This window comes from Heterodontus francisci, chromosome 1 (assembly GCF_036365525.1).
Source record: "Heterodontus francisci isolate sHetFra1 chromosome 1, sHetFra1.hap1, whole genome shotgun sequence".
NCBI classification, from domain to species: Eukaryota; Metazoa; Chordata; class Chondrichthyes; order Heterodontiformes; family Heterodontidae; genus Heterodontus; species Heterodontus francisci.
In genome coordinates, this window is record NC_090371.1 from 221,080,573 (window position 1) to 221,107,644 (window position 27,072).

The 27,072-nt window shown below is 44.8% G+C and overlaps 1 protein-coding gene across 1 annotated transcript in view; it reads left to right on the forward strand.

The window, feature by feature from the left end:
- fstl5 (follistatin-like 5) overlaps window positions 1-27,072 on the forward strand; it is a 1,003,829-nt gene that overhangs the window by 504,289 nt on the left and 472,468 nt on the right. The gene's annotated exons all lie outside the window — the stretch shown is intronic.

A 27,072-nucleotide genomic window follows, 5' to 3' on the forward strand; every position in this document is an offset into this window, starting at 1 on the left:
CAAGGTGTGATAGCTTTCACGCATGTGGCCATCAAGGCTCCCTTGGACCAGCCAACAGGAAGGGCTTCCATTCATTCAACGTTCAACTGGTCTGCGACCACCAAAAGCGTTTCCTGCAGGTGTGTGCACAATTCCTGGGAAGCAGCCATGATGCCTACGTACTTTGACAGTCCCAGGCTCCACAGCTTTTTGGGTTACCCACTCGCCTTCAGGGATGGATTCTCGGGGACAAGGGCTACCCATTGAAGACGTGGCTATTCACGCCTTTGAGGAACCCTCACACTGCAGCAGAGGGAGTTACAAAACCTGCCACGGGTCCACCAGATTGAGCGTCAAGCAGGTCATTGGGTTACTGAAGATGAGAATCCGCTGCCTTGATTGATCCGGTGGAGCCCTGCAGTATGCCCCAGCGAGGGCCTTGGGTATTGCGGTGGTCTGTTGTGCTCTTCACAGTCTAGCACTGCAGAGTGGGGAGGCCTTACATGAACAGGGCATGATTGATCGCCAATCCTCATCTGACAAGTAGGATGTTGAGGAGGCTACTGAGCAAGCAGTGCTGGATCTTGCTTCCCTTTCACCGGAGGCCAGGGCCATTGAGAGATGTGCAAGGCAGACACAGGACAATCTCATTCTTACCCAGTTCCTGCCACCATGATGACCTCTCAAAGTGAACTCTATAAAGACTCACCTCACTGTATTCTGCCTGTTGCCTCCTTCCTTTCATATTCCAGTGTCTAGTGCCCAAGTTCACCAGTCTACTGACTGTCAGTGGTCTCAGCTGTCACAGCCTCCATCAGCTGCTCGGCGCATGTGTAGTGTTCTCAGCACCTGGTGACCCTGAATCTATGCCCGAACGCAGACCCACCGAGGTGAAAGTACCTGCACTGGTGGAGGGTGCAGGGGAATGATGTGATGGTGCATCCTCTGACTGTTCCTCTTCCTCCTCAGAGGTTGATAGCAGGCCACCTGTCCCAGTAGCTGTGCTTGCCCCCGAAGTGCCATGACCTGCATGAGAAAACACAATAATTTGTTAGCGAGGTTGTTCCGATCTCCTCATGCCAGCTGTGCGTGATGTGGACCTCCAGATGTGTGGTAGAGGACACATAAACACAATGACTCCTCACTGTCTTGTGCAGACACTCCAGTCTCACCATCTGTGATTGCCTGGCCACCCTGGGACCTGCTAGCTCCAGAGCCTCCTCCTTTGCCATCGGGGTTCCCACCACCAGTCATCGATATTTCCCCGATGTTATAAGTCTGTTTCTTCTGTAAGTGGAATGAGGGACTCAGACCTCACATGAAGAACAACAGGACATTTACGCTAGTTCCAGCCCCTCATCATCTGATGGGGTCTCCCAAATGGCTCCTACCCACGTCCGGTCTCAGGATATGTAAAGGAGGTGATGCCTCACCCCCTTACCTCTGTGGTCACTCCCTCCCCATGTCGCACTCCCTCCGGCATTGCTACATGCAAGCCCCAAAGAGGAGATGGTAATGGAGGATTCATCTAAACAGAGCGAAGGAGGTCATTGACCTTCTTATGGGATTGGACCCATTTCCGGGGACTGACTCCATGGCAGCTGACCTCCTCTGCTATCTCCGTGCAGGCTTGCTTGATCAGGTGGGAGGGTCTCATCTTGCCATGTAGTATTTCCAAGTTCGCAGATACCACAAAACTAGGTGGGAATGTGTTGTGAGGAAGATGCAAAGCAGCTTCAAGGGGATTTGGAAAAACTTAGTGAGTGGGCAAGAACGTGGCAGATGGAATATAATGTGGAAAAATGTGAGGTTATCCACTTTGGTAGGGGGAACAGATGTGCAGAGTATGTCTCAAATGCTAAGAGATTAGAAAGTGTAGATGTACAAAGGAACCTGGGTATCCTTGTCAATAAGTCACTGAAAGCTAACATGCAAGTGCAGCAAGCAATTAAGAAGGCTAATGGTATGTTAGCCTTTATCGCAAGAGGATTTGAGTACAGGAGTAGTGAAGTCTTGCTTCAATTGTATAGAACCTTGGTTAGACCGCACCAGGAGTACTGTGTGAAGTTTTGGTCCCCTTAGGAAGGATATTATTGCCATAGAGGCAACGAAGATTCACCAGACTTGTTCCTGGATGGCAGGACTGTCCAATGAAGAGAGATTGAGGAAACTGAGCCTGTATTCAAAGAATGAGAGGTGATTGATCATTGAAATCCACAAAATACTTAAAGGGATAGACAGAGTAGATGCAGGTAAGACATTTCCCCTGGTTGGGGAGTCTAGAACCAGGAGACACAATTTCAAAATAAGGGAGAAGCCACTTAGGACAGAGGTGAGGAGAAATTTCTTTACTCAGAGGGTTGTGAATCTTTGGAGATCGACAGATTTCTAATTACAAATGACATAAGGGGATATGAGGATAGTGTGGGAAAAAGACATTGAAGTGGATGATCAGCCATGATTGTATTGAATGGCGGAGCAGGCTCGATGGGCTGAATGATCTACACCTGCTCCTATGTTCCATCCCTTGTAAAGAGGCCACCCACCTTTCCCTTGTAGCTTGGAGGAGAATCTCCAGGGAGGCATCACTAAACAGTGGGGCCGTCCGTTGTGTTGCCTCAGAGCCATTTGGGAGATCCCATCAGGGCACGAGGCACTGCCACTAGCAGAAATGTCCTGTTGTTCTTCGTGGTCCCAATTGGCTTCCACTCCGTTTGTTTGGCTCACAGTCCTGGTGCACGGGCGCAGGGAGGTCCTGGAGTAACAGCAACAGTAGAGTGGAGTCTAGGAGGTACAGCAGTGGAGGAGTGGGGAGTGGGAGGGTGGGTGGCGGAATCCAGCAGCAGTCCAGAGTCACTGTATCAGTGAAAGACAGCAGTATAAGCAGGGCTGGCAGTGCTTTAAAGATGGCGTCAGTACCTGAATGTTTGTTAGCTGAAGCTGTCATCAACGCCTCATAGCCCGCCCTCGTCTTTAATAGGACAGTTATGTTAACATGTGACACATGGCATGCCGTCACAGCACCCACTTTTGGGGCTGTTGCTGGGAACCGCGAAGGGCTGATGAAATTCACCAACACTGTTTCGGGAGATTGTGGTTGGGTTTAACTTGGAATAGCATGTGGGTTTGGGTGCAGGTGGGTGATAAAATCAGCAAAATTGGCAGCACGCTAGAACTCTAAACCACTGACTTCCGCATTTGACTGGAGTTCATTTGGCTGCTTGTGTGCAACCCCTAGGAGAAAGATGGGTTAAGAGCAGAAGGGCATAAGAAGTAGGAGCTGGAGTAGGTCATTCAGCCCCTCGAACCTGCTCCGCCATTCAATAAGATCATGGCTGATCTGATTGCAGCCATAACTCCACATTCCTGCCTTCACCCAATAACCCTTGACTTATTTGTCGATAAAAAGTCTGTCTAACTCAGCCTTGAATATATTCAATGACCCAGCCTCCACAGCTAACTGCTCCTAATGCAATCAGGCAGAGTTAGCATGGTTTTATGAGAGGGAAAGCATGTTTGACAAATTTATTAAAGTTCTTTAAGGATGCAACATGCAGGTTGGGATAAAGGGGAACTAGTAGATGTAGTGTATTCGGATTTCCAAATAGCATTTGATGAGGTGCCACATAAAAGGTTATTACACAAGATAAATTTAGAGATACAGCACTGAAACAGGCCCTTCGGCCCACCGAGTCTGTGCCGACCATCAACCACCCATTTATACTAATCCTACACTAATCCCATGTTCCCTACCACATCCCCACCTGTCCCTATATTTCCCTACCACCTACCTATACTAGGGGCAATTTATAATGGCCAATTTATCTACCAACCTGCAAGTCTTTTGGAGTGAGGGGTTGCCCTCATTAAAAAGCAATTATTGCCTGAATGAGGGACCCAGCATCAGGAAGGGGGGTGGCATGGAGAGCCACCCCCTGCCCTTGCTAGCGACCCCCCCATACCACTCTCCCCCACAACCTCTACCCCAAGAGAACCCTCCTGCCAAGACCTACCTGTGGCCTGGGTCCAGCGCCTGCCGGAAGTGGAAGAGCTGCAAGCCTCTGATTGGCCGGCAGCTCTCCAAGGGCATGACTTTCATTGACGTGGTCCTTCATCCTGTGGAAGACCCGTTACTGTCTGGGCCTTCCAGCGAAGAGGCAATGTGGGGTTCTCGGCATCGCTTTTTCTGCACGTCAAGACCCCCGTCGGCAACATAAAATCCCAGCCAATGTGTCGGCGAAGAGATCTGAATAGGTTAAGTGAGTGGACAAAAATCTGGCAGATGGAGTATAATGTGGGAAAATGTGAGGTTTTCCACTTTGGCAGGAAGAATAGAAAAGCAGATTATTATTTAAATGGAGAGAAACTGCATAATATTATGGCACAGAGGGACCTGGAGGTCCTTGTATGTGAATCACCAAAAGTTAGTAGACAGGTACAGCAAGTAATTAGGAAGACAAATTAAATGTTGGAATATATTGCAAGGGGGATGGAATAGAAAGTAGGGAAGTCTTGCTACAACTGTACAGGGCATTGGTGAGACTGCACCTAGATTCTGTTTCCCAGAGAGCATTGGAGGCTGGGTCACTGAATATTTTCAAGGTTGAGTTGGACAGATTTATGATAATTGAGGGACTCAAGGGTTATGGGGAGCAGGCAGGAAAGTGGAGTTAAGGCCACAGTCAGATCAGCCATGATCTTTTTGTATGGCGAAGCAGGCTTGAGGGGTCAAATGGCCTACTCCTGCTCCTGTTCCTTATGATCTTCTGGTCTAGGTCATACTTGGCACACAAGCCTACAGGCCAAGGATAAGCCTCCTCAATGTGCATGAACACAGTGTCTCAGGAGGTTCAGGATGTCATGTCAGGTGTTGACAGACGTTTAAGCCTGCTGGAACAAGACCTTCTTCCAACTGGACCTGGTGGCCATGTTTTACGAGTGGCTGCCAAAGTCACCACTGCCCGCAACATTTTTTGCTTCTGGCTGAGCTGTGCCGGAGAAATTTCAGGATCTCGCAGTTAGCAGCACACAAATGCATAAGACTGGTGATTAATGGCGGACAATTATGCCAACTTTGCCTGCGATGATGCCAGTCAGAATAAACAAGCACTTGGGTTTGCTACACTGGCTAGCTTTCCAAAGGCGTTGGCCGTCATTGACTGCACACATGAGGAAATTTGGGCACCTGAGATCACCCAGGAGTGTTCATCAACCACCATTGAAGACAAAGGACGCCCACTTCAAATGTGGCTGATGCCTCAGAAACATGAGGAATGAGGGCCAATGAATTCCATATCACTACCAGATGTGTCATTATGCAAACCATCATAATGCTGAATGCACTTCGGGCATTCAGAAAGACCTGAAGGCGCCCTTCAGTAAACACCAGCCAGGGTCTTCAGAATGGTTTTGGTGTGCTGAGCTCTACACAGAATTGCCCAGCAGCATGGTTTGGACCTGCAGGAGGACCAGGGCACAAGGTGCAGAGTTTCTTCAGACGATTCTGAGGAGGAGGAAGGTGATGAGGGCAATGCACCACTAGCTGTGCACATTGTTACCCCAGAAGCACTGATTATTGCAAGGTTCATTTAGGTTGTACCAATTCATCCATTTAAGAACCACATTCAAAAGCCGCTGTTGACCCCACTTGCCCATCCCTGTCCAGAATGCCACAAACACAAAGCAGTCCTGCAAGCAACCAAGCATCTCTTTCACAGCCTCCCTTTTATCGCTGTCAATTCATGCTTTCCCTTCTCTCATCAAACAGCTGAAAAGGCGACTTGACAGCCAGCAGCCAAGATTGTGCAAGATGGGAAAGTGGTGCAAAAGAGTAATATTTATAGGCTTCAAGTAAAGAACAGAAACTGAAAGATATAACAGTGTCTGCAACATCCATCTGCATACACTTGTGCAGCTTCAAATCTTTAATCTTCATTTTTCTAGTGCTTCTCCATGGTGCAACACCTGTAGGTAGAGGCATACTGCTCCGGTGCTCTTTGCTGACAACTTCTGCATTTGAAGCCCGTGAGGTCCCTGCCAAAGATTCCTCCATCTGTATCTATGCAGGGACAGATTTGGCCATCGAGTACTGACTGCGAGGATGAGAAGTGAAACTACTTTGACTGGCGTGCCCACTTCCATGTCCCTTTTCACCATTATCTCTCTCATGGCCCAGCCACACGTTACTGCTACCATTAGCAGTAACTTTGCTGCTGACCAGAAGGGTACTGCAAGGCATAAGGCTAGGGTATTGGCCATCCTATTTAAATGGCATCCAGAATCTGCAATTCCTTGTTCAAGGCCTGTATGCACTTGTTTAATTATTGTGTTTGAAGCTCCGTGCAGTTGGCCATGGAAGTGGACGTCATCACCCTGGCCTGCGATAGGACCCCACTGATTCATGAGATGGAGTCCTCTAGTCTCTTTGCAATCATGGACAGTGTGTTTGAAAGGCCTGTCAGTGCATTGCAGCTTCTCTGTGGCCCCTCAATGAGTAATCTCTTCATCGACAGCCCCCCAGCATACAGGATCTGTATCCAGCTCAGCAGAGCTTGAATAGGCTTGTGCTGTCAAATGCAGATGCTCCACTGATGTCCCTGGCTCCACCATCTGCTCTTGCCCATTTGTGAAGTGTGAGTCACCAGATGAAAACCCAACCATCTGTCTAACTGGTGCCACTGAAATGTGAGCAACTGATTTGGTGCATAGTCTGACAGAGTCCTGTGATAGTGCAGCCTCAGAGGGAGTGAGCTGCTCTGAGGAATTGTCGGCAGTGACCTCCCCCAACTCTTGCTGCAGCCATGAAGATAAAGACATGAATGAGTACTATCAAAGTAAGAATGTTGGAAGTTATTACTATGCACATGATCAGGGGTTGACAACATGTCCATACACAGACACCAGTGTCCATGGTAAAAAAATGTTGAGGTCCGCGACTGGTAATTCCTGGGATGGGGAATTTACCATTGGCTTCTTCATTCTGACGAGACCGGCTTTAACAAAAGTGGCAATTGTCAGTTTCACAGATGGCAGGTCATGAGAGCAGAGCAGCATCTTCTGAACTTTTGACAGGTTTGTGGTTTTCCGCAGGTTATGATTTTTTTAAAAAGCCCACCAGAAAACCACAGAGCTGTCTGAAGTTTGGAAGTACTGTTCCTGCTCTCAGCACCCGTCAGCTGTGAAACTGAGAGTTGCCATTTCTTTTAAAGTTGGCCAACCACGAAGCTGCTCTGCTGTCAGTTCCTGCTCTCAGCAAGGGTGAGAGAGAGAGAGAGAGAGGAGGCCAGCGAGAGAGGGTGGGGGGGGGGGGGTCGTTGGGGGACAGAGAGAGAGTGGGGGAACAGAGAGAGAAAGGCGGCAGTGAGAGAGAGGGACAGAGAAAGAGTGGGCAGAGGGTCAGAGAGCAAGATAGAGAGAGAGAGGAGGGAGAAAGAGCAATCAAGATCACTCCTGACAGATAGATATCTATCCGAAATGCTGCACATCGCTACAAGAAGTGTGCAGGCAGGCATTGACTACTTGTAAGCAAAAAGAAATGCCAGGTATCTCACTGAATCAGTGCCTAACATAGAGACAGGAAGGTAAGTCAATAAAGCAGTCTTCTGCTTTAAAGCGTCTTCACAAAAATGCACTTCTGTTGCTGTTTGACTGAATAGTAAGATCATTTTTTAATGCCTGTATCTTTCAGAAATTGTCTCACCGGCCCCCTATGTAAGATAAAAATTGTAATGTGGCCTTCCACACAACAAGGTTGGACACTCCTGCTCCAAGCCTTTAACCTTGTGTTTTAGAATAACCTAGCAGCTAGGAAGTTTAAAGGCTTGTGTTATGTAAACTCATTTTAAAATAGCAAAAATTACTTAGGGAATGTCTCAATTTCTATGCTCTGGCGTGTATTACTTTCACTTGGGACGCAAGCTCAGTGAAAGTTGCTGCTTCCAGGGATGAGGAACTTCATTTATGAAGATAGGTTGGAGAAGTTGGGACTGTTTTTCTTGGAGAAGAGAAGGCTGAGAGGAGATTTGATAGAGGAATTCAAAATCATGAGGGATCTGGAAAGAGTAGATAGAGAGACACTTTTTTTGAATTTGTTTTTGTGGGATGTGGGCGTCGCTGACTAGGCCAGCATTTATTGCCCATCCCTAATTGCCCTTGAACTGTGTGGCTTGCTAGGCCATTTCAGAGGGTATTTTAAGCATCAGCCACATTGCTATGGGTCTGGAATCACATGTAGGCCAGACCTGGTAAGGATGGCAGATTTCCTTCCCTAAGGGACATTTGTAAACCAGATGGGTTTTTACAATAATCGTCAATGGGTTCATGGTCACCATTAGACTAGCTTTTAACTCTATATTGATTAATTGAATTTGAATTTCACCATCTGCCATGGTGGGATTCAAACCCATGTCCATGGAGCATTAGCCTGGCTCTGGATTAATAGTCTAGTGGCCTTACCACTACGCCACTGCCCTCCTTGTGAATGGATCAAGAATGAGAGGGCACAGATTTAAGGTAATAGGCAAAAGAAGCAATGGCAACATGAGGAAAAACCTTTCACCAAGTGAGTAGTTAGGATTTGGAATGCACTGCCAGAGAGTGCAGTGGAGACTAGTTCAATTGAGGCACTCTGAAGGGAATTAGATAGTTACCTGAAAAGGAAGAATGTACAAGAGTATGTGGGGAAGGCGGGAGAATGATTGCTCACTCAGAGACCCGGTGCAGATACGATGGGCCAAACGGTCATCTTCTGTGCTGTAACAGTTCTGTGATTCTGAGATTTTAACTGCATATAAATGCCACAATTCCACTGCTATCCATTTGGAATTACATTGTTCCAGACGTTGTTTTGAGGGGAAAACAGGAAAGAAAATCCAGGAGTCAACATTGTAAGTTCCTCATGACTACAAGAGTACGGTGTGATGGGGCTGAGTGGCCTATATACAATAGTCAGTCAATATGGATAGCTTTAATCAACCTTTATCTATGATGAATTGTCTATGATTCCTTAGCAAAATCAATGCTACATTTCCAATTTAAAAATTGTTAGGGAAGACATAGTAAACATTTATTATGTTTCAATGACCATGTTCGAAACAGTCATTAACTGATTTTATGCAAATTGGATTAAAAGACAACTTTTGCAAGTATGTCAAAGATCAGTAACTGCACTGTGCATCATTTATTACCCAGTTTGAGGGCAGGTACCTGAGTGGCCAATGTTATTTGGTGTTGTCTGTATCATACAATTATATTACATCAAAAGTGCTAACTTTGCTGACAGCTAAGAGATTTGGCTTGGACATAAATTGGTTAGTCTGGAGTACAATCTTACAGATAGCGAATAAGTATTTTGTAACTGAATAATACATGCAAATTGAAACCCGACCCAGGCCTGACCCAACCACATCCAACCCAAACCTGACCGGGTCCTTTGATTTTTTTCCCGCGCCCGACCCGACCCGACCCAACTACCGTAATAAAGTTAATTATATCAAACATACCTTGTCCAAATGTCATGATCCTTCGTTCCGGCAGTAGGCTATTCCTGCAGAAGTTCCCGTTCCCTCCCTGAGCAAGGCAGCACTAGGTCCGCGTCCAGCCCGACCCGACCCAAGCCCGAATGCTGGACCCGGAAGAGAGACCCGACCCAACCCGAACCCAACAAATGTCATCGGGTCAGGTCGGGTTCGGGTCAGGTAGCAGTAACAACCACTCAACTTTTTGCAGAAAAACCTTTTGTTAATAATTATCTTGTCAGAGCTGATTCAGAACTGACAGTGACAGACTGAGATATAGACATTGGTGAATTTAAGAAAATAGCTTTATTGAAGGAACTGAAGGTGCTCTTTATTTGTAATTGTATTTATCTAATTTTGTCACTAGCTTTGGTGAGCAAATGACATTTTGTCCATAAGAGATTCTGCTGTTTCTGTGTTTTAGAATCTAGCACCTAGTTTACCAGCCTGTCAAGATGAATAAACAAGTCTCGGCTACCTATCATTAACCTCTCTGTCCCTTCCTGTCCACCATGCTTTTCTGTTTTACATGGCTCTTCTGAAGTACTGTCTGCTCCATTCCATAAAATTCTCCTTATTTGGAGATCTCTGCCCTTTTGTTGGCTGCCCTGGCTTCAAACACATATTACAAGCAGGTGGAGAAGTTGCACAAACATTGACCACAGGATAAATTGTCTTGTGACAACATCAGTGTGAGAAATGGCCTGTCTTACTATTGCTAATTTTTCTACTGCCTCACCTCAATAACCACAATAACAATCCTCTCCTTGAGTTTCATGAATTATTGGATGAATTTGCACTTCTGACACAGTGTGAATCCATGGAGGTCATCCGATAAGGTTGATCTACCTCCCTGTGACATGCTGTGTGTGGGTAGCTCTATTCTGTCAACAAAAGTAATTCGTATTGGCCTTGCATACTATTTTGCATGCTAGCTAGCTAATACAGTTGTGCTGCTCTCCATTGACGTTTGTATGCTTAGTTACTTTATTTATAGAGAGAAATGTGTTTCAAATTGAACTGTGTTTTGATGGCATTAGATTAGCTGTACACTTTACATACAGATGAATTGCCCCCATGTGTGTGGCTGAGTCAATAATTTTGTCAAATGTCGTGTTGCAACATGTCGTTGCCTATCTCTGCACATGATCCTATTTCACTGACTATTGAAGTCAAGGTATCCCACTGAACTTTAAGCACCTACAAATTGCATCTTTGGATTGTCCCATTAAATACTGGAGTTGAGATTGTGTCATGTGGGTCCTCATCACCCCTAGTTCAAATGTAGAGGGACAAGCAAAATCTGAAGAGAAGTCAATTAAACATTGGTGTCATCTATATATGGTCAATTACAGTCATCACAACAAATAAAGAAATCTGGATGGACACTTACAAATGTATTCCTTCTTTCAAAACAAATCTCTTTCCTAGCCAGATTATGAGCTTCGTTTAAAAAAGAAAACTCTATGGAAACCTAATTCTAAGTTTCTTTTAAAAAATTATCTTAAATCTATGTAAACCATGTCATTGTGTGGTCTGTGGTATAATTCCCGTTATGTTCGACAGATGCTCTCAAGATTTGAAAGTTCTTCCTGAGAATATTATTCGCTGAAATGAAAAATTAGCAACTAATCATAATGCACCTATAATGGTTAATGTTTCTGGAGGAGCTAGCAAACCGCTCAAAATAGTACAAAGGTTTGTGTTTATTGGTGCACAACTTTGGAGGGAAATGGTGCAGTGACAGCAGAAAAGTGCATTTTACCCACTAAACTCTGTATGAGCTGGTGAACACATACAGAGAAGCACAAGCACATTTTGGGGGTGAGAGAATTGTTTCCAAGTGGAGAAAAGTGTGGCATTTTATCTCTGAAATGTGCACTTGGTGTCAACTGCTACAAGGACATAGCTGAAGGTTTGGAAGAGTTTGCCGATTTGAAGCACACAACGCAGGCACAGTATGAATATTATGAAATGGTGAGATGTGTATGGACATGAGGAAAGTGGTTGTCGTTAAAGATATATGAGAGAGAGAAAGAAGGATTTTCATTGCTTCCATCTGAGAGACCATCTGTATTCTCGAAGCACTATCATCTCTATCACTTCCAACTAAGAATAAACACTCTGTCAAATGCACAAAATCTGGCATTAGCTGGGACAAAGACAGAAATAATGGGCAGGACTCTCACTTTGGCAGGGGTGAAAAATGGATCGCAGCAGGTTGGATGCGCATTATGCACCCCGCTTGGTGTTGCCGATTTATATGTTGTATAGTGAGGACTGGCCCTGTCTAACTGCAGGCATCACTGTTCAGTTCTATATTTCTTCCAATTACATGGTTTTCTATCTGTTAGATGTGCTTAGGATGCCCTTACTAGTAACATCAAGGAGATCTGTGGGTGATGCAACTTACTGGGCAAAGATTGTAAGTAAATAAAAAGAATCAACTGACAATAGTCTTATTTGGTCAGGTGAACAACCTTCCTGTATAATCATATGCCATTTATTCCAGTGATGTGAAAGCAGCATAAATTGAACTTTACCTCATAAATAATATTTATAAAGTATTGGAAGATGTCTCATTAAACTCTCATGTACACAGTTGCACAATCATTTTTCTACAATTATTAATGACACCAATAAATGTTAGTTATTCCATATTAAATCATATAATATTATTTTCTTTCAAGAGTTCAACAATGGTTAATCAAAAAATCTTGGATTTGAAATTCCGCGGGGTTCTCCCATTGACACTGTGGGGTGAATTTTATTTGGGCACCGCACTGCATGGTGGCACCCTTTAAACTCAGCGGGTGCCAGTGTTCTGCTGCCACAGAGGAGTTCTTGTGATATTTCGTGCAGAGGCTCAATTTAAATAGTGGGCACGGAGTGCTACATCTCCAGCAACGGCGTCCGGTGCCTGCGCCATTTTTAAAGGGCTTTAGGCCCTTACAAATAATTATAATTTTTAAAGTGAAAATATAATTGATTTTTATTAAATATAAAAATAAGTGATGGAGGCCCTTCCCCAACCCCTCCCCCGCCATGGTCCTTTCATTGCCTGAAATGATCATCAGTTGATTTTTCAAATACCCGAAGTTTCCACCCCACCCCCCATCCTTCGATCTTTTGCCCTTCAACCCCTTCCCACCATCCCGACATACAATAAAAATTGATTTCCTTGCTCCTCCGCCCTGATAATTTTATTCCTCTCCCCTCCCCACCAGGTTCTCGCCTCGGAACTCCATGTGGAGTTCCGAGGGCGCGTGAAGGCCAACCAGAGGCCGTAAAATCGGCGTGGGACAGCAGGTAAGTTATTTTGCATACATTTATTGGCAATCTGCATATGGAGATGAGGGCCTGCGGCCAGGCAGCGGGGGTGGGGGTGTGGCCGCACTGAGGTCCCCCCACCGCACTGAGGTCCCCCCACGCAGAATTTTACCGGCCCCTGCGTCGCGACCCGCTGCATTGAGGGGCCAATAAAATTCAGCCCTGTTTGTCTAGACTTTCCACAGAACTGCTCCCAAAGTTACAGCGGATGATTTGGAGAACACTGGTAGAAATTAAATCCCTGGTCCTGATAGATATGTGACCAGAGAAAGGAAAGCGTCACAGCAGTTCTTAACATGATGTAGCAATGTATATAACTGGACAGTGACATATTCTTGACGGGAAGTGGTAAGACATTAAAGCTCTCTGTGGTATAGTAATGTAGCATGGAGAAATTCAGCACCAAAACCTGAAAATAATTCAGATATTCTGTTCTTTTTGAACATTATGAAACATTGGGCTGAATTTAGTCGAGCCAGTGGGGGTCCTGATGCTGGGCTGAAGATTTGAAGGGAACTTGCCTCAGCCCTTTGGAGACCACCCCACTCCCCCCAGCTCAATTTAACGGCACTCAGGCAATTAACTGCCCGGCATTGGGGTTCCCTCCCTTAAAGCACAGGGATCCTGCCTCCTAGAGCAGGCAACCAATCAGTAGTATCAGCAGCGCCACTGGGAGCAGTGGTGACTGCCAGTATTACAGGAGGCCCAGGACCAGGCCCACTGCTCGAGCCCTGGACCCAAGTTAAGTGAGGCAGGGTTGCCAGTCTGATAGGGATGGGGGGTGGGTGGGAGAGTGGTCATTGAGGGTGGTTGGTGGGGGGGGAGGGAAGTTCTTAGTGGAGGGGTGGCTTTTGGCGACGTCGAGAAGGACCTGTTGCATATTACCGGTGGGGGACCTCAGTGCAGCCCACCCCCTCCCCCGCCAACTAGCAGCAGGCTCTTCAACTCCGTATACAGATTGCCAATAAATGTATGCAAAATAACTTACCTGCCGTCCCACGCTGATTTTACAGCTTTCGTTCAGCCTTCGTGCGCCTTTGGAACTCCGCATAGATTGCCCACAGAGGAGGACCCCCAAGTCAGCAGGGAGGCCACCTTGTTTAATTGGGCAACCTCCCCGCGTGGCAGAGGCCCCCGTGCCCCCTCCCTCCACCGCTGTTGATTTCATTCCAGTGGTAGTGGGAAGAGGCCCTTAAGTAGCTAATAATTGGTCACTTAAGGGTCTCAGTTGGCTTCTGGGTGAGAAGGTCGTCCTTAGCCTTTCCTAGCCCCGACTTTATTGCAGGGCAACGAGAAGAAGATGGACTCTCCACCCCCTGCCTTCTGTCGCTACTTTATGGGCCCCCCCACCTCCTGCCCTATCTCCCGAGGGCCCATAAAATACAGCCCATTGTGTGCATTTATTTGTAAAGAGTTTGTTCAACAGAGATGTGGACCCTGATACTTACAGAGACAGGATTTCCAAGCACGGGGAGGAGAACTTGTTGGGTTTCCAAATGCTGTCCCAGCCTCGCCTCTGTTAAAAGCAGAAGTGGGTGAGTTTGAGATGTGTTGGGTTCGGGTTTCAGATTTTTACATCACAGCCCACCCAAACTCACCTGTTTTTGGGGGCCAGAATTCCCCTCAGGGAATAGAAAGTGGGATTTCGGTAAAGAATGGGAAACAAGTACTGTGCTACTTGCTTAATCCTCTGTCCTGTCTTTCTGATTAGTAAATCCATACAGAGTTTCAGTTTAATCTTAAATGTTTAATCATCTGAAGCACACTTAGGGATGCTTGGGGCAAAATGTTATTCCCAATTTTGTTTGCCTAAACAAAGATTATTTCACCCCTCTTCTGCCTGAGGATTTCCTTGAAAACATATGTTTCCTCCTTCCATTCTGGTGAACGATTGCAATGAATTTTATAACCTATCCAGTTGCGCCTAAACCAGTTTCCCTCCTCAGGTGACATCCACCAACCAGGACACAGATCACAGACTTAAAAAGAGTTCTAACTTAAAAAGAATTTTTTCCCACAACTTATTTAAATCCAGAGAGGTTTAGAATGACACAAGCTGACAATACATTGATGTTGTCATACCAGCTGTACTATTTTTAATATGTTAACAAACAAGGAAATTTTAAACTGGTGTGTCTCCAATGGAACAATCTTTCTTGGCAGCCATCTTACAGCACTAGAACTAATTTTTTAAGCAGGCTGGTGAAAGATCTGAGCTTACCTGAAAATTTCTGATTAATATCCAAAACAGTAATTTAGATGCTTCCACAAAGGAAGCAGAACACATTGAGGAAGAATTATGTTCCTCGTCAGCTGAAAAATATGTTGAATGCCTGCATTTCATCATTTGCAACCTGATAAAAAACATTCTCAAGAAGTGTAAGTTTCCAAATGAAACAGTGTAGGAATTGGACCTAGCTGCACATGTTTTACAACTGTAAAACAGGAGCAATGAGGGTCAATTTTGGCACCCAGGGGATGCCTGAAAGGTGTCCTGCCAGATATTGGTTTGGACCATTTTTCAAACATCCCTGGCAGCTGCCTAATACAGGCATTGGGACTCTTACATAAGTGTGTAAATTGTTCTCGGCGTTAAACAGGAATTTTCACCCCAATGTTTTTGAAACTTGTATTTCTTAGAAATGCAATTTATTGGTGGAAATGAAAGAAAAGTAGACAATGTTGCTGCAGCCAACAAGTTGATGATCTGATTGGAAAATGAGATGCATGGCCAGTTACCCCCACACCTCCAACCTTCTTCACAGATTTGATCCTGATGGAGAAGGAGCCAGTCTGCCTACTGTCAGGATTTCCCATGAAATCTCTGGGCAACACAAATTAAGTAAACACCAGAGCTGGATTTTGTGCAGCCGGCAGGGCTCCCAGTGCTGGGCCAAAAAGGTGGGGGAAACGCCACCTCAGCCTTTTCGAGACCCCCCTCCCCCAACGCAATCTACATTGTTCCTGAAGCGAAGTTTCTGGCGCTGGGATCGCCACCTTTTTAAAGATAGGCATTCCGTCTCCAAAGGCTGCTGGCCTATTACAGGACAGGTAACTCAGCAGTATTGGCAGTGCTACCGGAAGTGGTGGCCACTACCGGTACTGCAGAGGCCTTGGACCCAGGACCAGAGCTGGTACCCCGGACCTCAGGAAGGTGAGGCGAGGTTGCCAGGGCCAGTCCAGAAGGACCTGGCGAGGTGGGGTGTGGGAGTGGGCGTGAAGTCCGGGGGGGTCCATGGAGGTGGAGGTTTTGCTGGCGGGGGTCCACCATGGGCCACAGATTGCCTATGGAAGAGGAACCCCCTCCCCCCAAGACTGCAGGGAGGGCGCCTTGTATTACAAGGTGCCCTCCCCACGTGGCGGAGGCACAACCCACCGTTGGTTAAATCCGAGCAGCAGGGGGAATAATAGGCCTTAAGTGGCCAAGAATAGGCCATTTAAGGGCCTCAATTGGCCTCTGGGCAGGAAGGCCACCATCGGCCTATCTCACCCCTGGCAGGCGATGGGACGGTGACAGGCCCTCTGCCCCCACCTCCCATTGTAATCCTATGGACCCCCCTCCCCCCCACTTCTCTGGCCCTATCTCAGGGGGCCCATAAAATCCAGCCCCTGATGAAATGGGTCTGCACCCAATATTTGCCCCTGCTTTGCACCTAGGAACTGAACATTCTCCAAGCAAACATCTGAGGAAAATTGGTCCTACTATTTCCTGAGCATGAGTGGCCATCTGCTTGCTACTGTGTCAGTCTGTAGCTAGCTGATTGAATGAAACCTTCATTTTGGCGGTCTAATGGTATCAAAATGTTTTCTGACTTCCAACCATGTCTGTCTTATCAAAGAGATTGCATTCAGCTGCTTGCTAACCTGGGATTAGAATAGGATTGATAGTGGTTCTCTTCAGTGCATCATCTCCAATTAGATCACCCTCTTTATTGTAAAATGTGACTTTGTCTGTGTATTCTGTAAATTAGCTATTTAGCACAACTGTGGGATGTTAGTATTATCACATGCAAACAAGTACTGCTTGGGGGCCTCGTTTTCAGTTGGTAAAATTGGTTAACAAAGTGTCAAACTACTTTCTAGTTTGCCAACTTAATTTATTGTTTAGAGGAGAAAACGTTGGCTTACGTTACCTTTTAAAGAAGAAGAGACGCTCCGATGATAGGAGGGAGTGTGGAGATTCTGTGGAATGAGGCAGATCATGGCAGATTAGCTTGAAGGATCAGGGGAAACACTTCTGTTCCCCCTTGGCCCAGAAGCAGTGGTATAAAAGCCCTTACCAGCTGGATCTGAACGTTCTCGCCACTATTCCCATGTCCCGGGAAACATGGCTTGCAGCCATTAAATCTGAATGGTTGCTAAAATTTGAGGCATGCAACTTTATTTGAATATCGTAATTACTAAGCCACATCTTGAGAGTAGGTTATTCGCCCAAATCCCAAACCTCTCTGGTTAAACTGGATCTAGACGCCTTCTCAGCAGGTTGGGGTCAGGTTTCCCATTCTTAAGAATTTCGCCAATCTCCAACCCCTCTGCTGTCCACCCAGGGGGGAGGTTAAAATTTGTTCCATAGGTTCCATTGGTCTTTGACAAGTTTGGAGTAACTCCATTTTGTTTGGTGAATATCTGACACTAAGAATGCACAAGACCACTGAATTGCTTTCTGTTGATTGAATTGAATTGGATCAAGAGCACAACTGCCGTGATACACATGGTGGCGACTCTGAGAAAGAGTATTATCTAAGAAAAGAATATTAACCAGAATTCATGTCTAAGTGAAAAGCCAGCATTATCCACATGCATGTAACATTCCCCTATCTCTAAACAATACATAGGGAGTCAGGCAAAAGAGCAAAACTCATTTTGAGGTCCTGGCACATTTTGGCAATTTTGCCGAGCTGATGGCACCATGATAGCCAACATTGCCGTGAGTTGAATGGCTATCATTTTGAGAGTTATTTGGATAATTATTTATAACTGTCTTTGTAGCTTTGGCCTTGTTGCACAGTGACAAGCAAAATGGGGAGGTGGGGAGAAGCCTTTTTGTGCTGAATAGCGTTACAGTTTGAGTCCGCTTTTGACTCTTTGAGTTGAATATTTGGGCCCGACCGACATCGGGAATGGAGGTGGGCGGGGCTGGAACATTATGAAGCCGGCCCGTGTACCGGCTTCCCAACCCCGTTCTCAATGGAAGCCATTTTAGCCACCAGGTGGGCACACAATTAGGCTTATTAACAGCCTTGTTAAAGTTAGGTAATGGAGGTTGACTGGGATTTTTCATTCGGCCCCCATTTTCCTGACGCGAAGGGGAATCAACTGCTTGGAGGCAGGTACCAAACATCAGGCTTGGGTGCCAGTGCTCCTGGCAGGCATACAGACCCTCTCTGGCTGTCTGGGTGGAGGTACAGCCAAAGGCCACTCTGTAGAGGGGCTCCCCTCCACCCACAACAGTGATGGCCTGGCTGATTTTTGTATTTTTTTTAATTAAAGTTTTTAATAAGTGGTTAAGAGGGCATCTGTTTGTTGAGGTGCCCTCCCAATTACTTACCTTGTTCTGCAGCTGGGTGCTCCTCTGAAGCTGGAAAGCCTCTGATGGGCCCTCCAGCTTTGAGAGCCCACCTGCTGTCCTGAATTGGACAGAGAACCTGTCTCCATGCCAATTAAGGGCTCACCCACATGAAAATCTTGACTTTTATCAGTTTCCCTCCTGAGGCATGTTCAGGAACCAAAAACAGTCTCGACTCCTGTTTCCTGCTTCTTTGGGGAAAATTCAGCCATTTGTATTCATATTTGCAGGAAAGTGCAGTTTCCCCAGGCAGAGTCACTCCTATCATCAGAAATGAGAGCATTTAATCATTCTGTGGTGAGGAGTAGCGAACTTAATGCTAACGATCGGTCTTTTACTGAGTTGTACCTCATCGGGGAGTACAGAGGCCACCCACCATGGATCTCCCTGAGAGGCAGAAATCATGTTGCCACTAATATTACCCTTGAAAATCCATAGGGGCACACTTCCACAAGTTATGCTGGGATCATACTCTTTGTGGAACTCTGCCACTGGTCCAGCTGATGTACTTAAAATCAAATTTTTGGTGGTGTGGCGGCTTATGGGCAGTGCCTCCCCTCGCCAAAGAGACCCAAAACACTGCTAGTTGATGGCTGGCCCCAATATGGGGTGGGAGTCTGTGGGTGAATGGCAAGGTGGGGGTGCTGGGCGGCGCGTGGGCGATGGCTGTGTTCAAGAGGGGCTGCTAGATAGCAGCTCCAGAGGAACTTTTATGTGCCTGATGGGACCAGAGAGTCGAGCAATTTCTGTCCATTTGTATCGCTTTAACTTACTTATTCCACATAAAGAATAAAAAAACGATTCCATTCAGAAAACAGCTATAAAATTGGATTTTAAAATCACAATATATTGGCCTATATGAAATTTCATATTGAGGCATATATGAGATTTTACAGCTTGAGGTAAGAAAGTGCTCTGCTTTCATCATAAAGGACATGTGAAAGGCCTTGTTAAAGACCAGTCGCGGGATTTGATCACAGAATTACACCTCACGGGAGGCTTCTCAAAGAGTCACATTGTAACATTAATCAACTCAATAAAAAGGAAGATTTTAACGTATCAGTGCAACAGTCACAGGATGTCACATGGAACAATTTATTGCCCCAGCAGTGCAGATGCAGTGGCCATTGATAGGTTTCTGTTCATGAAGGAGGAGGTGAAAGAGCAGAGAGTGACTTTCGAATGCAGAAGTCATAGCGAGCCATAATTGCAACAGAGGCAGCTCTCTAGATCTGACCGAAAAACTGCCTGTTCAAGCTCAAGCCCAGTAGGGTGGTTCTAACTGAAATTATAGAGTGGTTACAATATAGAAGGAGGCTGGCTCCCGACAAGAGAAACTTAGCTCGTCCCACTCCTCTGCCCCTTCCCCATAGCCCTGCAATTTTTTTTTATCTTCAGGTGCTTATCCAATTCCCCGTTAAAAGCCCTGATTGAATCTGCCTTCACCACATCCAAACTCTTCCTCTTCTTTGGCCTCCTTGTCTCGGGAGACAATGGGTAAGCGCCTGGAGGTGGTCAGTGGTTTGTGGAGCAGCGCCTGGAGTGGCTATAAAGGCCAATTCCAGAGTGACAGGCTCTTCCACAGGTGCTGCAGAAAAATTTGATTGTCGGGGCTGTTACACAGTTGGCTCTCCCCTTGCGCTTTTGTCTTTTTTCCTGCCAACTGCTAAGTCTCTTCGACTCGCCACACTTTAGCCCCGCCTTAATGACTGCCCGCCAGCTCTGGCGAACGCTGGCAACTGACTCCCACGACTTGTGATCAATGCCACAGGACTTCATGTCGCGTTTGCAGACGTCTTTAAAGCGGAGATATGGACGGCCTGTAGGTCTGATACCAGTGGCGAGCACGCTGTACAATGTATCTTTGGGGATCCTGCCATCTTCCATGCGGCTCACATGGCCAAGCCATCTCAAGCGCCGCTGACTCAATAGTGTGTATAAGCTGGGGATGTTGGCCGCCTCGAGAACTTCTGTGTTGGAGATACAGTCCTGCCACCTGATGCCAAGTATTGTCCGGAGGCAGCGAAGATGGAATGAATTGAGACGTCGCTCTTGGCTGACATACGTTGTCCAGGCCTCACTGCCATAGAGCAAGATACTGAAGACACAGGCTTGATACACTCGGACCTTTGTGTTCCGTGTCAGTGCGCCATTTTCCCACACTCTGTTGGCCAGTCTGGACATAGCAGTGGAAGCCTTTCCCATGCGCTTGTTGATTTCTGCATCTAGAGACAGGTTACTGGTGATAGTTGAGCCTAGGTAGGTGAACTCTTGAACCACTTCCAGAGCGTGGTCGCCAATATTGATGGATGGGGCATTTCTGACGTCCTGCCCCATGATGTTCGTTTTCTTGAGGCTGATGGTTAGGCCAAATTCATTGCAGGCAGCCGCAAACCTGTCGATGAGACTCTGCAGGCACTCTTCAGTGTGAGATGTTAAAGCAGCATCGTCAGCAAAGAGGAGTTCCCTGATGAGGACTTTCCGTACTTTGGACTTCGCTCTTAGACGTGCAAGGTTGAACAACCTGCCCCCAGATCTTGTGTGGAGGAAAACTCCTTCTTCAGAGAACTTGAACGCATGTGAAAGCAGCAGGGAGAAGAAAATCCCAAAAAGTGTGGGTGCGAGAACACAGCCCTGTTTCACGCCACTCAGGATAGGAAAGGGGTCTGATGATGTGCCGCCATGTTGAATTGTGCCTTTCATATTGTCATGGAATGAGGTGATGATACTTAGTAGCTTTGGTGGAAATCCAATCTTTTCTAGTAGACTCAAGAGACCACGTCTGCTGACGAGGTCAAAGGCTTTGGTGAGATCAATGAAAGCAATGTAGAGGGGCATCTGTTGTTCGCGGCATTTCTCCTGTATCTGACGAAGGGAGAACAGCATGTCAACGGTCGATCTCTCTGCATGGAAGCCACACTGTGCCTCAGGGTAGACGCGCTTGGCCAGCTTCTGGAGCTTGTTTAGAGCGACTCGAACTACTCATTATGTAAAAAAGCTTTTCCTGATGTCACCATTGGTTCTTTTGCCATTCACGTTATATCAGTGTCCTCTAGTTCTTGAACTTTCTGCTGATGGGTACAGTTTCTCTCTGTCTGCTCTGTCTAGACCCCTTATTATTTTGAACACCTCCATCAAATCTCCTCTCAACCTTCTATTTAGGGAGAACAACCTCAGCTTCTCCAGTTTATCTACATAACTGAAGTCCCTGATCCCTGAAACCATCCTCATTATTCTTTTTTGCACCCTCTCTGAAGCTTTCACATCCTTCCTCAAGTGCACTGCCTAGAATTGAACACAATACTCCACTTGAGGTTGAACCATTTATAAAAGTTCATCATAAGTTTTTTGATTTTGTACGTTATACTGTTATTTATAAAGCCCAGGATCCCATATGCCTTTGTAACCACTTTATCAACTTGTCCTGTCACCTTCAACAATTTGTACACATGTATCCCCAGGTCTCTTTGTTCTTGCACCCCCCTCCCTTATTATTGTACCCTTTATTTTATATTGCCTCTCCTCGTTCTTCCTACCAAAATGTATCACTTCATACTTCTATACATTAAATTTCATTAAATGTAATATGATCCATAAAGACCTGCAGAACAGCCAGTGATCTACACAGCACTAACAGTGGTAACTGCCATCAATTTTTATGAAAATATTTCAACTGGTAATGGGTTATTCATTTCATTTTCTGTTTGTGGAACCTTTCTATGGATAACTTGGGTGCTGTTTTACCTGCTACATAACAACAATGACTTTGTCTCAAAAGTAATTTACTGTTTGTGAAGCTTTTTGGGATGACCTTAATAATTTAATAAGCTGCAAAGGGTAGATGGGGGCTCTTTGAGGATATGGACTGGAACTTTCAACCTCAGTAGGGCTGTTAAATTGATGACATTAGATTGATCGCCTGTTATATGCTGCACATGATTTTTTTCCCATTGAAATAAATACTTTATCTATGGAGTGAATAAGGAGAACCTGTTTTCATTGGCAGGAAGGTCTGTAAATAGGAACACAGACTTAAGGTAATTGGCATAAGAACTAGTTGGGGAGACATGTAGAAATTTCTTAATGCAGTAAGCTGTTATGATCTGAAGTGCACAAGTTGAAAGGGTGGTAGAAGCAAATTCAGTAGTAATTTTTGAAAGGGAATTGGATATATACTTAAAAAGGAAAAACAAACACAGGGGTATGGGAAAAGAATGGGGACAGGGACTAATTCAATGGCTCTTTCTCAGAGCCAGAACAGGCACAATGGGTCAAATGGATCTGTGCTGTATGATTCTGTGATTCCATTTTGTAAGTCTAAGGAAAGGAAAATCAGGTGGGATATATAACAGGAATTTATTCCAGGAAGGACAACAAATGATAGGCTACATAATGCACAATATTGCTATCGAGTGAGGTCTCTTCAATGTTTTGATCTTTAAATATTGGAATAATTTATTTCTGCCTGCGAGGCAATCAGAGTGTGATATAGAAAGAGATCTACAGATGGCAGTGAGATGTTAACTCCAGTTCCTTAAATCCAGGTTTTAATATTATTAAATCATTTATCTGTGGAATGTGAAAGATTAGAAACTAACTAACTTGGATGATGCATGATTCCAGGTAGTGTCCAGAACTTCATGTACTTGCCTAGAAAAGTTGAGATAATGCTTTAGCTTAGTAAACATCCAAGCATATGTGCTAATTCTTCCAAATGTGTGTTCCTCATGCAAAGTCTTAGCCACCAGCCATATAGTGAGAAATAAACCATTTGTTTTCCATGATTTTCCATGCACTAGCATTTCTGAAGCATAATTACTATGTATGTTTATGTGTAGAGATGAGGAACTTAAGTCCATGTTTGGCGATGAGTGGTCAGATAGGCACCTTATACTAACTCTTGGGGTTTATTGTTATCCCCAGCGGGTTTTGTGCAGGTGGGACAACTCCAGAAAATAATCACAGGGCCTCAGTTTGAGGCCCATGGTATTTTAACTACTAGGTTTCATCTGCATACCACTGCTTAGCTGCCCAGCCAAAAAAGGTAGAATGTGGCAACTGGTCGGCAGGTGGCAAACATAGCTCAGGTGACCAGAAGCCATTGTTTGGCATCAACAGAAGACATGCCAGCAAGTAGGTAAGATGCAGGGAGTGGGTTTCAGGAGAATTTCGGGGGAGGGAATTTGGGGTTGGGGTGGGGGTGGCAGTTGGGTGGTCACGGGTGAGACCTGAGCAGGAAAAGCTGCTGCTTCTAGTCCCACAGAGGGAAGTTTTCCACTTACCTTGGTGTGCCTCTTTGTCCTCCCGTCAGCTGTCAACCTGTCTTCACCTGGCGGAAAAGCCATTGCAGCTTTCCGACTCAGGCCTCAAATGAAATGCAGATGGAGTCCCATTGACATAATAGGACCTTGATTTGTATAAATTTAAGGCTCTTACCAGGTTTTGTCAGTTGTTTAGCCACCCAACAGCAGTGAGCAATTAAAATGGTGACCAGAGAGATTCCAGTGGGAATGCTCCATTTAAAATACTCCTCATTTAGGGGTTTAAGAATGGCACCTCATTTCTTCCCTCAGCTGTTGCTCCTAACAGGTTTTCCTTTGACCGAAGCAGTTTCACTGAAGATAGTGGAGAACTAGCATTACCAAACCAGTGAATTGCTATCAATTGTTGCTATGCTCCACTAGCACTACGATATTTAACTGCAAATTTCCCCCGATTATTTCCCACAGCTTTTTTAAATGAAAAGGAGCTCAACAGGATATAAAGGGAAAAAGAGATTTACACTTAATAGTAGTAGCCAAGACTGAAGCTGGGAGGGAGAGTTGCTATTTAAATGTCACAGCACTACCAGAGTAGAGCAAAAGCTGATAGTGTGCTGGTTGAAATAATGAATAAAGAGAAGGTATTTGTGGTAAGTTGGTGAGGAATTTTGGTTGGCCCTCATAGAAAAGCCATGGGTATTGTTGGGTGGGATTTGCACATGGATCACCTTATGCACACATACATATGATGCATATAACGTATAGAGCTTTAGCAAGCTTTAGTATCTTTTAGAAAACTAAACCTGACAATTTTATGTTCAACACCTCAGAAGCAGATTAGTATTCCATTACCACATTAAATAGATCACTGATTTGATAGCTTCTTATTATTCAATATTAGTAACCACTGCCATCACCTACCATTCTTGGATTGGGAATTTTCTATACTTGAGTTCTTACATATGTTGTGTCTGATTAGAGACGTTAGCTGAAGCCGATTCATTTAATTACAGCTCTATAAATCAGTGTAATATGGTATTTCAAAAAATACAAGAGAACAGCTGTTTATTTGAAAGAGAAAAAAAAAGGGTGAGTGATTTTCAACAGAATTGATGCATGAAAGTTCAGCTACCTCACTGACACATTAACGAAGATAAATGCAACTTTACCCTGTTTTGAAATACTTGAAGGAAATTGAATCTATCATCCATGCTGGCAGAAAATGAATTCTTTTATACTTCCTTGGTAGATGTGCTTCAAGAAGCTGCTTTGATTATTCTGACAGGGTAGAATTGGTGACAGCATGCCGAGAAACATCCAGACAGATTCTATGATAGCTTTGATACAATTTCTGGAAATTTATGGTTTGTAGGTGTCCAATGTGACTATGAAATGAACCTAGTTAAATGGTTCTGATAGTGTAATTGACTCATTCTGGAAGCTTAAGAGTAGATTTTCCAATTTGTTACTTCTGTTAAAAGAGCATAAAATGGGTCTAACTGATCACAAAACTAGGCAGGGATTTGTTACATGAGATTTTTGCCAATTTAGCACATTATTAAATTTTGGGTTGAAAGCAGTGCAGCCGCCAAAAGCACCAGCCAGTTTAAAATGTAGGAAAATAAGAATTGCCATCTAGTTCACCTTATACCATCCTGGTAGCCACATGATTCAACAATTATGGAGTTGTTGACTAATCATAGCAAACAATCTCTATCAATTAGTCTACAACAAACCCTGACACGATGTGAAGATATGAGGTGAAGAACTCTGGGAATCATAGGTTCAGAGTTATTTGTTTGCACCAAGCATGCTGCACTTATCATGTCATATCTCAAATTGTTCATTTGCTGTATCCCAAAATGTTATTTTTTGAAAGAAAATTTAATTTGCATTCAAATTAATCAATATATTTGCAGTTAGTTAGATTAAATTTAGGTCTTAATTATATCCACACATTTTCACAATATTTACTATTGTAGAGCACTCTGTCATCTGCCTACCTATATAAAATTAGCACCCAGGGCTGCTATATACTGTGGTGTTTAAGAATGTGAATTTAAAGAGCCCTATAGTAAGTTTTATGGCAATATCGTGGGACTATTTCTGAAGCTTTCTTTTTGTTTTTTTATTTGTTACTTTCTAGTTCCTGTTTAGTTTGTCAGGTGGCTCTATGGCAAGTGCTTTGGTATTGCCATTTTTTTTGTATGTCCACAATACTGATTGAACAGGAAGAAAACAAAGAACAACGGAGTAATGTTAGGCAGATTAGGCCACACCACATTTGTACCCATCCTCATTATTCTCACAGCTGCAAAGTAGAATCTTGAAGAAAGCTGTAGCAAAAAGGGTTTCAGCACAATTTATCTGAATATAAATGTGTCACCTTCGCATCATCCACAAGCGCTTCTGGGAGTCATACTAATAATAACTGTTAAAAGAAATTAGTCTTGCTGCAAAACAGATGTGATATTCATTCATTATTGCTATGAGCAGTGTGGGCTGAAATTCCTCTGTATGTTATAGTGCACTAGCTAACACAGTCGCATTGAGTTCCTCTTATTATAGTACACTGGCTAACAAACTGTTATTGAATTCCTCTGTATGTTATTGTAATGCACTGGCTAACAAACTTGCATCAAATTCCTCTGTGTGTTATTGTAGTGATTGCTATGCACAATTTTTTTTATGAACTGCCTGGGCTGAAATTCCTCTGTTATTATAGTGTACTGGCTAACATATTTGCATGAAATTCCTCTGTTTGTCAATAAGCTGCTGGCAATGCAACTTCCCCTTATGGTCCCCAGGTTAGCCGATAGTGTTAATGATTCTCTCTCTTCAAGTTCTGTCTCTCTCTCCTTTAAAGCTGCCATCATCAGCCTTCTCCTCAAAAAAAACCCTTGACCCCACTGTCCTTGAAACTGCTACCCATCTCCAAACTCCCTTTCCTCCCCACAGTCGTGTGTTGTCACCTTCCAAATCTGTGCCCAAGTTTCCTGGAACTCCATGTTTGGATCCCTCCAATCAGGTATCCACCCTGCCACAGTACCAAACAGTTCTCACTGAAGTTACAGATTACCTACATTGGCTCCCAGTCAAGCTAAGAGTTGATTTTAAAATTCTCATCTTGTTTTCAAATCCCTCCATGGCCTTGCCCCCTCCCAATCTCTGTAAAGTCCTCCAGCCCCAGCCCTCCAATATATCTGTGCTTATCGAATTCTGGCCTCTTGAGCATATCTGGTTTAATTGCTCCACTATTGGTGGCCACTCCTTCAGTTGCCTAGACCCTAAACTCTGGAATGCCCTCCTTACACCTCTCTGCCTCTCTACCTAACTTTCCTCCTTTAAGACATTCCTTAAAACGTGCCTCTTTGACCATGATTTTGGTCATCTGACATAGAATCATAGAAGGTTTTAAGGC